Source organism: Maniola hyperantus, chromosome 9 (genome assembly GCF_902806685.2).
Source record: "Maniola hyperantus chromosome 9, iAphHyp1.2, whole genome shotgun sequence".
Lineage (NCBI taxonomy): Eukaryota > Metazoa > Arthropoda > Insecta > Lepidoptera > Nymphalidae > Maniola > Maniola hyperantus.
In genome coordinates this window covers 12,135,512-12,147,520 of record NC_048544.1, presented here as the reverse complement: position 1 = coordinate 12,147,520, position 12,009 = coordinate 12,135,512, and positions in this window count along the sequence as shown.

The following is a 12,009-nucleotide window of genomic DNA, read 5'->3' as shown; positions in this document are numbered from 1 at the left end:
TAAGTAGGTAGACTACCTACTTAACTCACAAAAGACTTTTATAAATAATCGTCATAAATTCACCCGATTAACAAAAAAAGGTATCGCCATACGGAAGGGTATTAGTCGTAAAATCGCATTACTACGGAAAACGGAAATCGGCTCATAAAATATTTCGTTTCCAAATTCACTTGACCTATGGCCTGCTTTGCCGCGAAGGGCTCGAACTGGTGTAATGTATGGACGCGAGGGGTGATGGGGTCAGGTTATAGTGGTCATTAAGTGGCAGACGGCCGATACTCAATTGATATTAATAGCATCACAACACCTGGTCCGCACCGTTGACACTGTAAAATGAAAATGGGTTACATGGCTCCAGCTAAAAAACATAAAATAAAAATAAAAAGTCATCTTTTCGTCAATTGTTTGACTTCCCTTGACACCGAGTGTTACCATCTGATTCATCCCGTTATTCATAGTCTCACAGTGCATCTAAATTCTGAACGCATAGTAGGTATAGGTTGCACCAACCAGATTAGGTTCTTATTGAATAATGAAGTGCCACATCCATATCCAACAATCTGACTGGTGGAAGCTACACTGTGCGTTAAGATGCAGATCACAATCATTACTTACTATGAAACTCAATCAATCAATGAAGTTTCATAGTAAGTACTGATTGTGAATACAGCGGAAACTAGAATGGCGACTTCGCACCGAAAAGCGCAGCGTTGGAAGACATCAAACGAGTCGCAGGCAGCTGAGTTCAGGTGGTGCAAGACCGTGGCGTGTAGAAGTCCCTACAAGAGACCCATGTCCAGCTGTGGATGTCTATCGGTTACAATGATGATGATGACGATGACAGGCAATAATTCGGTATTCTAAAATTCTATTTTTTTTCTACCAAACACATTTACAGTAAAGAGAAAAAGAGAGTAAATGTGGACAGGGAAGCACTTATCTCTATGAGATATATCTCAACCAGTGACCCTTCTTATTGCGGTTGTGAGCGCCATGTAGCCGTTACTTGTAGAAAGTGATTAAATTTATACTTACAGTAACAGCGTGCTAACACATCGACACCTGATGCAAGGACAATGTGATCTACGACGACAAAAAATTCTACTACAATAAAACAAACACCCTTTTTCGTCCAATGGAATCACTTTTTATAGAAGTGATCTATGAAACGATTAGATACATTAAATTTTTTCAACCGTTTTTACTTTATAAAGTTTTCAGTTAGATAAATCTTTTCAATGAGCACAAAAACCATGTATTTAATATGAAACAAAATCGTAGTGGTCCCCAATAGCTATAAATGGTATGAAAATTAAAAACTGAGTGCATATTAGATAACCTACATAAGGTACGATACATTGGTCAATTTTGTTTTTGTTAAGTAATTAGGTACCTACATACCTACCTACATAACTAAAAGGAAAATCTCGCAAAGAGTACAAAAACTGAACTGTCGTTCGACGTTCCCTTTTAAAAATTCAAACATAATTACTTCCAATTTTCACTTTATTTTGGAGCAAAGTCGTCGCTGGCACGCGTCATTAAAAAAGACACGCATAACTCAGCCACGATTTTTCACTAGCTATCTCAAAAAGCACCATTCAAAAGGGAGGTGCTATGCTATCACCATCGGACCCTCTTGCAAAGTATAAGACCACTTGATCCTAAAAATATAATGATTAAGTACAGAACAAACCAATGTGGCTCTGACATCAGCGAACACGATAGTGAAAGACAAGATCGAAGTGCATTGGAAGTGTGTATAAAATATTGATTTGTTAGTATTTTTTATTGGTTAGGTACTTGGTAACGACGAATTAACTATATTTTTCGTGGAACTATACCACCGGTTCGAACGCAGGTTCTACTGAGAAGAAATTTATCCTTAATTAAAATTCTTTCAACAAAACTACTCTACCCAACAACCTATCGCGAAAGTGCTAGAAATAAAAAAGTTTTTTATTCAAATAAATTTTTACAACTGCATTTGAATCGTCAAAATATGACTAAGTACCACTGCCTGGTTCGGCATGCCCGTCGAATGCTGAACCAGGCATGAATGGAGTAGGTGAATGTTTTGTGTCTGCTTCTAGGAGTGTCGCTAGATGAACTATCCCTCCAAAATGATAGCCGTCATTTTTCCCCAGGAATCCCAAATCACGGAAAAATATACGAAAAAAACAATCACAATCTCATTATAGTAAACGTGGTGACGCACGCGAGCTCTATCTTTTGACAATTTTCGTTTTATCAACACGGATAGTAGTTTTTTTTGGCTTTTACAATGTTTATATCAGCTGCTATTTGTTATACTGATTGACTAAGTTTTTCACTTTCATTTTTGTGCGTGTTTGATGTATTACAACTAATAGCAAAATGGGGAAATGTCTCTCCTGTATTAGACATAAAGTTGAGTAGCTTTCAGTTTTTATGTTGGACCGTAAATAATTCATCAATAATAATTGTAGGTAGGTATACAAAGTCTTTTCGATTATTCAGAGTGTAACCCGAAAGCTGGCAAAAACGAAGACAGGTGATAGTACTGATGATTACCTACTGATAATATGCTACCACAAAAAAAAAACGCGAAAAAATAAATAAAAAGAAAATCCTATGATTTTGTAAAAAAATACGATATATTATTGCAAATAAGACATCTGACTGACGCTAGACGTCAACGAACGTTGCGAATGTATAGGCCACGCGGAGTCAGCTGCATCATAGGTGCTGACCTGAGTTTTACACGCTATACATTGCGGGTTTGAAAAATTCTAAATCACTAAAAGTACAAAACGAGGCAAATGGTTATTGGTATTGGATTGTGTTTAGGTACAATAGCGTTCTGGTTACACCCTGTATTCTCGAGTAGTGTCAGAAACTTCCAACATTTCGCTCTCGGATCTTGATGCACAGAGATTGCATTTTTGATGTGGACATGAGACACCTTCCTTTTTGTGAAGTGTTAATAATAAAAAGAATACCCTAAGTTTGTTGTGGGCTCTTCTCAGACCGAGCGCGTTTGGAACTCTCGTAGCTTTAGTTTTATAGATTACGTACCTACCTAATTAAAATTATCACCACTATCATTTATAACCAGACTATCAAAAATTTTTACAAAAAAAATAAAAACCGACTTCGATACACAAACACTAAAAATTGAAAAATAATTTAATTTATTACCGAATATATTATGTATACAAGAGTTAATATAGTTCCATAATAATACTTTTTGGTGCCGGTGCCAATTAGCTTTAGCTGCGCGAATCGTCTAGACTTCATATTTTTATGAGACTCCACAATGGCACCTCATTGGCACCGACCCCAAAAAATATTATTATGGAACTATATTAACTCTTGTATACATAATATATTCGGTAATAAATTAAATTATTTTTCAATTTTTAGTGTTTGTGTATCGAAGTCGGTTTTTATTTTTTTTGTAAAAAAAATTTATTTCACAATTTTTAGTGGTCCCATGGAATTATGCTATAACTGGTTAAAAATCTACTGTTTACTAAGCTATTACACTGATCGCGAGCAATTTACTCTTATCCGTTGAGGAGTTCCAGTATCTATCTTCGAAGATGTTCATCAGATCTTCACCAAATTTAAATGAGACCAACTTTGAAGTATACCCTTTCAAACAAAAAAAGAATTTTCAAAATCGGTCTAGGCGTCTTCGAGTAATCGGGGAACATACATAAAAAAAAAAAAAAAAGATTCCGACGAATTGAGAACCTCCTCCTTTTTTTGAAGTCGGTTAAAAAGAGTACCTACTTTAAATAAATAATTTGAAATTAAGTACCTACTTTTTATCCACGAGATCTTGAAGAAACTGTAATCCACGGTGTTAAAGTTTCCACGACATTTAACTAAACCCATAAGCAGGAAGTCGTAGGCATCAGCTAGTCCTATATAAATAAGTAACTCCAAGATCTAGTTGGTGTAAGTTTGAAAGAGATAACATTTCCGAAAGCGTCGATAGTGAAAGTGCAACACAAACACTCCGCCCTCCGGAGTTCGCGCCAAGTTCGCGAATGCGGGCTCTCCAGACTCCGACTTGCGATCCAATATTTATATTAACCTTCATGATTAAACACCTACTTACTAAGTTAACTAGACGGAAGAATTTTGTAGAGAAATAAACGATGATACACAGGATCCCCCATTTACAATCGTAGAACTGATAAGTGCGGTGAATAGTTTTAATCCCAGAAAAGCCCCAGGGCTGGATGGATTCACGGCAGATATCTGCACAGCAGCGATTAACGTGGATAAAGAAACTTTTCTGTGTATCCTTAACAAATGCTTAGAACTATCTTATTTTCCACAACAGTGGAAAGAGGCAGCAATTCTCGTAATAAGAAAACCGGGTAAAAGCGATTATAATGAGCCAAAATCTTATAGACCTATAGGTTTATTGTCTGTTCTAGGTAAGATTCTTGAAAAGATGTTTATTAGAAGAATAAGGTGGCATATGTTGCCCAAAGCCAATACGAGGCAATATGGATTCGTGCCACAGCGAAGTACGGAGGACTCCCTCTATGACTTAGTACAACATATTAGAGAAAATCTTAATAAGAAACTAATCAGCGTGATAGTATCACTAGACATAGAGGGAGCCTTCGATAATGCTTGGTGGCCGGCTATTAAAGTACAACTGGCTGAAAAACGATGTCCTCAAAATCTGAGAAAACTAGCACAGAGTTATATGGAAAATAGAAAGGTTATTGTGCGATACTCCGATACCGAATATAAGAAGGACGCAACAAAAGGATGTGTTCAAGGATCTATAAGTGGCCCAACGCTGTGGAATATCTTACTCGACCCATTAATTGACAGCTTCGACGAAAGAATTGTTCATTGCCAAGCATTTGCCGATGATATCGTTCTGGTAATTTCCGGAGATTCAATAAGTCAAATAGAAGAAAAAGCTGAAAGAGTTCTTCAACTTGCTTATGAGTGGGGATGTGCTAATAAATTACGATTTGCACCTCATAAAACTAATGCTATGCTAGTCACAAGGAAACGTAAAGTCGACAACCCACGCATAAGCATGGGAGGAACTCAAATACAGATCGTCAACGAAATAAAAATACTCGGACTTACGATTGATCATAAATTAACATTTAATAGTCATATCCAAAACATTTGTAAGAAAGCCATAAATATCTATACGCCATTAGCTCGGACAGCAAAAACACAGTGGGGACTGAATCCGGAAATTATCAGAACGATATACAAAGCAGTAATTGAACCAATAATAATGTACTCATCCAGCACATGGGCGCCGGCTGCAGAAAAAATTACAACGCAAAAGAAATTACGTACTGTGCAAAGAGGATTCGCACAAAAAATATGTAAATCCTATCGCACAGTGTCTTATAACGCAGCAGTGGTTCTGGCCGGACTCATTCCATTGGATGCAAGAGTCAGAGAAGCTGCGCAGCTTTACGAGGCGAAAAGAGGGAGACCACCGTCGATATTAGCTAATAAGGAAATTGAAAATAGAGTCTGCTTTCTTTTTGCTCCTCACCCCGCCAAAGAGCCGAATATAGAATTTTCTTGTTTAGAAGATATGGAAGAGCTGACAGTAGCTGCGAATGGAATAACCGGACTGAATATATTCACCGATGGAAGCAAGACAGAAGATGGAGTGGGTGCAGCTCTGACCTGTTGGGAAGATAGGGAAGAAACGCACAAAAAAAAGTTTCGTCTCGAGGCTTATTGTACAGTTTTTCAGGCAGAGCTGTACGCGCTCTTTCAGGCAACAGAATATGCCTTTAAAACGACCGGAAACCAGGTGAATATATTCAGTGATTCGAGATCCTCACTAGAATTGCTTAAAAACATGCAAGTTTTTCATCCATTAGGCTTTGCTATCAAAAATAATTTAATAAAATTAGAAGAAATAGGTAAACTGGTAAAATTATTCTGGATACGAGCCCACGTAGGGGTGCCGGGCAACGAGAGAGCAGACATGTTAGCAAAGGAGGCAGCAAACGAATCAAGAACACAAGCTGACTATGACAAATGCCCAGTATCATATATAAAAAAAGTCATAAGGAAGGAGACTATAAATCGATGGAACCAAAAATATATAGAAGGCGAAACTGCAAGCATAACTAAAGTGTATTTCCCCACAGTAGAACTGGCGTACAAATTCGTAAGGGAAATAAACCTAACACCGATTTTGGTTCAGGCAATGACGGGACATGGAGGTTTTGCCGCCTATCTTTACAAGTTTAAATGTAAGGATAGCCCGTCATGTGTCTGTGACCCAGACCAAGAGGAAACTGCTCTGCATGCCATTGTGGAATGCCCCAGATACGGAAGAGTACGGGAAGACCTACAGCAAATAATAAAAGTAAATTTAACTCTGCAGTCGATCCCTGAAATTATTATGAATAGTGAAATAAGAAAAAGGTTTTTAAAATTTTGTACATGTGTAGTAAATAAAACATTAGATAGAAATAAGTCAGGATAGTAGCTAATTAATATTTGAAGCCATAATTAAAGTTAATTTAAAATAAGATATATAAATAGAAAATGTAAGAAATTATGTATATAATATATTATTGGAATAATATGTTACATATGCATATAAATATAAGTCTGAATAGAATAAGTTAAAAAACGTAAGGCTATTATTAGCTTAAAAATCATGATCACAGTACAAAAAAAAAGAACCTGTTTCATGACAATATAAAAGAAAAAGGTTAAAAAAAAATATGCCGTGTTAAGCTATACAAAGTCTCCGATAACCATGTCGGAGGATTGCCAGCGAAACATACAAAAAAAAAAAAAAAAAGTTAACTAGACGTTCCAAATTCATTCACACTTCACGCCTTAACAATAATAAAATTGTAGATTGAAGTATGGCTTAGAGTTTTATAGCTTTTAAGTTTTCACTACTTTGCTGCCTGTTTTAAAGCCGAAATCTAAAAAGTACACAGAACCAGCCCAGGCCTACTTCGCATTTTAGGTACATATAAAGCTACAACAAGTACCTACCCGGCGGGACCCGTCCGGACGCAGCATGCCAATTCAGACGGTTGCCACCCTTCGGGTACGGAACCCTGAAAATGGTATCTACATAGGTAAAATTTTGAATCTACGCCTAGCACGCTTAGTTGGAGGGTAAAGGGGAATATTAGTCCTGATTTAGCATGGCTAATAAAGAAAAAAGAAGAATAGGTAATAACTAAAGATCGGTGCAAGCACCAAAAAACAAAGCGGAATTAAAAGATTCTAGTTGTGGTAACACCATCACCATCCTTGATGTTTAAAGCACTCTCATACTGCAACACTAGGTAGGTGTAGGTGTATCTACCTATAAATTATTATGCCTATATATAAATAAGTAAACTAAAGTAAGTATAAGGCAAAGGACAGATACATCGCGCAACGGCAGCGGCATACTAATATATTATGCCCCTCTTCTCCAAAGCTAGGTAGAACCTAATAATTTCAAAACTATAAACGCGCCCTGCGGCGTTGTTACTTCAGAACAGTCTGAGAAGACAACAAATAATTCATCTGCATTCAGAGTGATATTCTGCAGTGCTGATCCGGTTGCGCGTTGTCTACGCCCAGGCCTTAATAGTTTGGTAATATATCAAATGTCACGCCCTAGAACACGTCGGGTGCCGTGACTCGCCACCATAAGTGATCCTGACCTGTCGCTGTAATGGCTTCCCGATTGGGACGGTGTTCTTGCTCTGGGGTCGACTGATGTATTGAGACCATCTATTGATTATTATTTGCGTCTGCGTGTGTGTGTGCGATGACTTTGGAAGATCGCGGGTTCAATCCCGGGGGGCGCATTTTTCACGTTTAAAGCAATTAAATATCACTTTTTTAAAGTTTTAACGATGAAAGAAAACATCATGAGGAAACCTACTTGCTTGAGAGTTCTACATGATGTTCTCAAATGTGTGAAGTCTGCCAATTGGCACTTGGCCATCGTGGTGGACTATGGTCTAAAGTCTAAACCCTTCTCATTCTGAGAGGAGACCCGTGCTCAGTAGTGGGCCGGCGATGGGTTGACCATAATGATGATTGATTTATTTATTTATCTTAAAGGTCTTATGGCCTTGGTTATAAGAGTCCTCTTCATTAATGGGTCGCAACTTCTGTTTCTTGGTCGGCAAATCTTGTCTGTGTTTATTACTAAGTAAGTATAAAATCTTAGACAAGTAATATTATGAGCAAAGTTCGCACAAGGTGCAAACCGCCATGTTGTAACTTCAGATACTTATATCACTGTTTTGCAATTACTTTGGGTCCTATACTCCTATACAAACTACCAACTCACTTTTGTTATATAATATTAAATATTAAAAACCGGGCCAGTGCGAATCGGAATCACACACGAAGGATTCCGTATCCGCATCGTATAAAATATAAGCAGCCATTTTGAAATTCACAGTCTTGGTTAGTCTCGGCTATAGAAATAAATACACATTCTGTGAAAATTTCAACTCTATCTATTAGGTAAGGTTCATGAGATACAGCCCGCTGACAGACGTAGGACAGAGGGATGGACGGAAGCTTGGGTCCCGTTAGCGCCTTTCGGGTATGGAACCCTGAAAACGACACGTTTTCTTACGAAAGGGATTGGTTAAAGAAGCCAATCGAGCGTTTAATGGGGTGACCAAATAAAGATAACTATTTCTCGAATTTTGAACTATTCTGATCACTATCAACCTGACGACCTACAGGGGCGGGCAGGTGAAGAATACCAGGCCTCTTGCCATAAATATGTCTATACAGCATATTTCGAACCTCGTCCGACATTTCTTCATAACATTAAGCATTAATCAGAGTATAGACTTTTTGTCTCACGACTTTTTTGTCGTAGGTATCATATAGTATCACATAATTAGTATGAAAAATGCATATCACACAATTACTGAAGATTATCTAAATGATAAGAGAGCGTGGACTTGATTGACCTGCAGTTCGTTCTGGCAATGCGCAGGACTGCAAATACTTTTCTTATACATGGCATAATATTGTATTTCAAATCTTTGATAAGAGCAACCGCCGAGTTTCTGGCTGGTTCTTCTCGGTAGGAAAGGCATTCCGAACCAGTGGTAGATGCATCTGACGATTCAAAAATACTTGTAAAAGTTTAATCGAATAAAAAATATTTTTGTTTATTTATTTATTTACTAGCTGATGCCCGCGACTTCGTTCGCGTGGAAAAACGTTTTTTAAACATCCTGTGGGAACTCTTTGATTTTCCGGGATAAAAAGTAGCCTATGTCACTCTCCAGGTCTTCATCTATACCCATGCAAAAAATCACGTCAATCCCTTGCACCGTTGCGACGTGATTGAATGACAAACCAACAAACCAACAAACAAACACACTTTCGCATTTATAATAAGGGTACCTACTGATCTGTAGAAGATACATAGATATAGTACGCGACAGGTCGAGATAGCAATCGGGCTGTGAGGTGGGAGGGAGGGTGAGGGAAAATGTAGTAAAAACTTAATGTCGCACGACATATCTTTACCGTGCTCTTGCGCTAGCACTACCAGGAACTATCGTTACGGGATTCCTGCTTCACCGCGACCACTTTTTACGCCCAAGTGTTGCACGTCGTCGTTTTAAAAATTAAAAGTGATACCATTTATAAAAATTATTTTCTTGCGATACGTACGGCGCAGTCTCGGCTGGAATGAGCGTCAGTGAAGGCGTTAGAGAATCATTATGTGAGAAGTCGTTGGCTTTTAACAGTTTGAGCTGGAGAAAAAAGTAATTTGTGTCATTATCAAGTAGTAGGTAGGTACTAGGTACTTGCTATTAATAATCGTAAGTGATAATACCGCTGTTAGGTGGATAGCTACTCGTACTTACCTGAATAGTTCTCATAGTAGGTACCTACCTTTATTTTCTATGAAATGGACTAGTAGATTTTGAACATTTTTATAGTCGACGCATTTTAAACTGAGTCGTCGAGTTAGCTGTCTGTTTTGCTCGCACTTACAGATCGTAGGTGCCAGCAAGCGAAAAAGACAGATAACTAACTCGACGACTCAATTATAGCCGGAAATTGGCCTAGGCTCTAATAATGGCTTGCGAGCTATAGAGTATAGACAATCAGGCAGTTGTAACGCTTGAGTCGGAGTAACTTCTAGATTGTCCTAATCTGTGCTTAAGTGCTAAATCTGGCTTGTAGATTTTCGACGTTCCCAGTTTCAGTTTACGACATTTATAGCCGGGAATCGAACTGGGCACTTCTGATTTGCGAGTACACACCATCACAAAGTTCGTGCGGTTTCCAAAATCCCCACGTAGACCATAGGGACACAATCAGGAATTTTTAACGCACGAGTCGAAGTTACTATCTACGTATGTAATACCTATAAGTACTACCTGGGCTCTGGTGGTTTAAAAATTTACCTTTTGATTTGTCTGTAAAATACAATCCAAATAAATAGGAGCGCGAGCGCAGCAGGCGCTATTTTTTTTGTTACTAAAAAAAGTGCTTTATGTCATGATTGGCCGCCTCTAATATCTACTTAGCCGCCCTAGGCCCGGGCCTACTGGGCCTTAGGGCAAATCCGCCACTGTCAATGAATCACAAAGATCGTGGCGCAGGCTAAAGGGACAGAATCAGGCAGTTTTTAACACTCGAGTCGAAGATTAAGTTACATAGAGTGCACTGATGGTTGAATGAAGCTTGAAAGACCGGAAGGCCAGTAGATTTTCGACATTTATAGCCGGGAATCGAACTGGGCACTTCTGATTTGCGAGTATACACCGTCACAAAGTTCGTGCGGTTCCCAAAATCCCCACGTAGAACATAGGGACACAATCAGGCAGTTTTAACGCTCGAGCGCGCAAACTGAATCGGCTCATTGTGCCCGCGACCACGTCTCATCCGCAAATAAAAGGGTGTTGGTCAATGTGTTGCCGGTTCGGAAGCTTTGTCTATGCTCCTGCTTAAATAGACAAGCTCTTGCACTTGGCTTCGTCCGCATTGCATAAGGAACAACAAGCTTGTTCTATACGTACCTACTAATCTTATAAATGAGAAAAGGGAATAATAGTCATGATTAACATGGCTAATATTTTTTTAGGGTTCCGTACCTCATAAGGAAAAACGGAACCCTTATAGGATCACTTTGTTGTCTGTCTGTCAAGAAACCTACAGGGTACTTCCCGTTGACCTAGAATCATGAAATTTGGTAGGTAGGTAGATCTTATAGCTGACATTTGGGGAAAAATCTGAAAACCGTGAATTTAGGGTTAGATCACACACAAAAAATTAAATTGTGGTCATGAATTAGTACCTATGTTCAACTTTCGAAGTGAGTGACTATATCAAGTTGGGTATCATATGAAAGGTCTTCACCTGTACATTCTAAAACAGATTTTTATTTATTTTTATGCGTCATAGTTTTTGAATTATCGTGCAAAATGTCGAAAAAATACGACTGTAGTACGGAACCCTCATAGTACCTCAATACTACATTGTAGTACATGTATACCCTCACAGATTATTAATACCAAGCATAAAGAGGCATACCTAATTGTATTCGAATACTAAGGTTTATTGGCTAACAATACAAAAGTCAACAAAACCTCATAAAAGTCAATCGCTTTCGCGACCTTATCCACCATCTTTTATTGCGCTCTACCCGTCTCTCCCACCATAAGATAAGACAGATTAACAGTTTCTCCAGGGATCATCGATTGCCGATCGCAATAAAATGTTACCAAACAACAACAAACACATTTTATACTATAGATATCACCAGATATCAATCTCGGAGACGCATTGACCGTCCGATTCCGCGCGAACCCCTGATAATGTTCTTGTATAAATGAGCTCGATACGACAAGTTTTCCCATCAAATTAACTAGAAACTTCACCCCCATCCAATATTTTGTGTATTTTTCTAACATTCGCTCCCTATTCCATGGGAATAAGGTTCGAAATGGTACAGAAATCGAAGATAAGCTAGATATACTGGTGACATACGCTGATAAA